The sequence below is a fragment of the Rattus rattus genome, chromosome 8, assembly GCF_011064425.1.
Source record: "Rattus rattus isolate New Zealand chromosome 8, Rrattus_CSIRO_v1, whole genome shotgun sequence".
In the NCBI taxonomy this organism is placed as follows: Eukaryota; Metazoa; Chordata; class Mammalia; order Rodentia; family Muridae; genus Rattus; species Rattus rattus.
This window is the reverse complement of record NC_046161.1, coordinates 31762910-31766496: the sequence shown is the minus strand read 5'-3', so window position 1 is coordinate 31766496 and position 3587 is coordinate 31762910. Positions and strand designations below refer to the sequence as shown.

The 3587-nt window shown below is 38.8% G+C and overlaps 1 pseudogene; it reads right to left on the bottom strand.

Annotated features, from left to right (window-relative positions):
- Positions 1–2155: 2155 nt before the first annotated feature.
- LOC116907819 lies at positions 2156–3095 on the bottom strand (annotated as a pseudogene).
- Between the last annotated feature and the right edge of the window lie 492 nt (positions 3096–3587).

Genomic DNA, 3587 nt, shown 5'->3' with positions numbered 1-3587 from the left:
CCCTCAGGAGGTGGAGCAGTTCAAGGCCAGCGTCCACTGCACATTGAACCTAGGTTACATAAGACCCTGCTCCCACCCCAATGCTAAGCTGAAGCAAACAAACCATAGAAATTCATCACTGTTCAGAGCAATTTAGAACTAAGATCTGTAAAACAATTAAAAAGCTGTGTGTGTGTGTGTGTGTGTGTGTGTCCTGGAAATTGTCTTCCTTTTTATTTTTTTTTTCACAAAACATATTCTTTACCATCTTACTAGTCTATAACCTTCTGACATCACAAGCATCTTTGCCTTTCCTCAGAGCTGTATGGGTTTTTATTTTTATTTTTTAACCCTGACACCAAAGCTAGGCAAAGTAATTCAACATAAATGAAATACTCCCAAGGACAGGCAAAAAAGAGTCAAGATACACCCCACTCCCAGAGTTAGGAGACCCTCAAAATACAAAGCTAACTTCTGCAACATATATACAGAGCACTGGTGCCACATGCAGGCCACATGTTTGCCCTTAAGTTTCTGTGAGCCTATATATACCTTGCATTGTTGATTCAGGGGCCATGTTTTTCCTAGCATCCCTAACCTCTCTGAGTCCTAGAAAATTTCTGACCACTCATCCTTGTGATTCTCCAAACTCTTAAGAGAAGGAATTAACGAAGACCTCCGATTTCGACTCTCTCTACACATACTCACTAGCCCCATCATTTTTTATTTTTGATCAAAGCCTAGAAATTTTGATTTCAATAATAGGATGCATGCTCAGTTTATATTTATTTTGACAAACTGCATCATTGTATGTAGAATTCTGAGACAGACAGAAAAATAAAATTATTTAAGGAAAAAAGGTAGTGCTAATAAATTAATATTATAGGATTTGTTCAAAGTAAAACACAAAATTCCTCTACTGATAACTAGTAAACTTGCTAAGACAAATTCTTCCCATAGATATATAACAGGTACTTATGTACAAATGCCTCACATCCATAAGGAAATATCTAAATAAGTTCCCCTTATCATAATAATCTAAGTTGTTTCATTTTCAGTCTGAGACCACTGGAATCACAATAGACTCAAACCCCTCTTGACCAAACTGCTATAAGATCCAGATTGAAAAAGGACTTTGCCCTTCTTATTTCAGCCTTTGAAGAAATAACAAACATTTCAAGATGAACTAGCCAAATATTCAGGGGGTCACAACTGAATAAAAGAAACTTTGTTGACTATACATGGACTGACCCATGGTTCAGTCCATATGTATAAGGATAGCCTTCTTTGGGCACTAATGGAAGAAGAAGCCTTTGATTCATTAAGACTGGACCTCCCAGTGTAGGGGAATGTCAGGAGGGGGGAAGGAGATGGATGGGGGGAACACCCTTATAGAAAAGGGGGAGATGGGATAGAGCACTTATGTCCGGGAAACCAGGAAAGGGAGTAACATTTGAAATGTAAATAAAAAATACCCCCAAAAAAAGAAAAAAAAAGAGATTTTGTCTTTAAGACTACAGAAATCAGTATCTCAATGGCATAGGAACATAGGACTTCTGGATGTGCTCTATTCGAAGGTCACATAGTTGTGCTTAAGAAGAAGCTCATTGGTGGAGTGCTTACCTAGCACACAAGAGAACCAGAATATGAACTCCTACACATAAACTTCAAAGAGAAAATGTACATTTAAAACAACTTGACCATTTGTTTTCTGAGTATAATATCATCAGGGTTCTGTGCTTCAGTCTTCATTATTTCTAAGCCTTTGAGCGTAGCATTCTGAAGACAGCTGCACAAAAGTGTTTTGTCCTGTTTCAGTACTGACAAAAACACGATTTGAAAAATTACAAGACAAATTATTTTTTTACTCTATAAGGATTATGTGTTACTTACACTTCACAGTCCTATGAAAGTTCCTCAGTATTAACTCAACTATGCATAATGATGAATACTTTCAATTTCACAATAGTCTCACATAAGTATTTTTATTTTGCTTCTGTAATCGTTTTGTGTTGTTTTTAAATTGTAGCCATATTAAAGTTTTCAAAACTGTGAGTAGAATCCAGTGCTCATGAATGCAAACAAATGGTCTGACAAGGAACGATTTCTGCTGTCTGTGCCCCAGTTGTAGCCATCATTTATTCTGATATTCTCCCATAACAAATATAAATGCCACTTAAGTAAAAATCCTTTTCTTCAATGTTCTTCTTAGTGCAACATGCACGTCCTTATTCCTTATACTGTAGATGAAAGGATTCAACATTGGGCCCAAGATGGTATAAAAAATGGTAGACACTTTATCTCCATCCACAGATGCACTAGAGGGCTTAAAATACATGAACAATACAGCTCCAAAGAAAACAGAAACTGCTATGACATGGGAGCCACAGGTACTGAAGGCTTTTGACCTACCTTCTGCAGAATGGATGCTGAGGATGTTGGAAAGGATCAAGGTGTAAGAAACAAAGAGAGTCAATGTAGGTATTATCACATTGACACCCACAACAGTAAAAACCACCAGCTCATTGATGGAGGTGCTTGTGCAGGAGAGCTTCTGGAGAGGAGGTATATCACACATGTAGTGATTGATGATGTTGCCCTTACAGAAGGTCAAGCTTAGCATACTACCAGTATGTGCCATGGCACCCACAAACCCCATCATGTACACCCCCACTGCCATCAAGAGGCAGACTTGATGTGACATGGTGACCTGGTAAAGCAGGGGCTTACAGATGGCAGCATATCTGTCATAGGCCATTGCTGTCAGAATGCCAGCATTCATCAATAACAAAGCAGAAAAGAAGCTGAGTCATGCACTCAGCGTGAGAGATTATGTTCTGCTTCACAAAACCCACCAACATTCTGGGGTTATGACAGTGGAGTAGCAGAAATCAATAAAGGAAAGGTTGAAGAAAGTAGTACATGGGGGGTGTGCAGGTGTGAGGATTCAAAACAATCAGAACAATCAAGCCCAGGTTCCCCACCACAGAGACCACATAGATTCCCAGGAAGAGAAGGAAGAGAGGCAGCTGGAGCTTTGGCTGCTGTGTCAAGCCCAGCAGGATGAATTCTGTCACTGAAGAGTCATTTCCTAAAGCCATTCTTCCCTAGGTCATATCTGTAAGAATAGTTAACAATGTAGCATTAAAATGAAATCCTAGCCATCCTCAATCTACCACACTAAAGTTAGACTAAGAACCAGAATAGGAAGATAAATTCATGCTCACACTTCTCTGTGTGTTTTCTTCCTCTATATTTTATGAGAATTAAAGTACCTAAATAACTATAAGTTTATGAAAGGCATTTCGAAATAATATTCAGGGAGTCGATGACCATTATTGTCTTTGTAGGATCTTGGTTTTACTTCTACCTTGACAATCCATTCCCTACTTCAGCCTCAGTGATAATCTCAAAAGACAAGAGAAAAGGAATATCAAAGACTCACTGGGTCCTCAAAGTCAGTTTGTGAGAAAGAAAATCATGCATCCAATTCAATACCTACCTTTGTACTTCGGCACAGCATAAGTGACCCTATTGACTCTTCTGTAGCCCTTTGAAGGACAAGTCTGAATGGCATGGTGAGCTGTAAGGTGTTGTTTCCAGAAAGA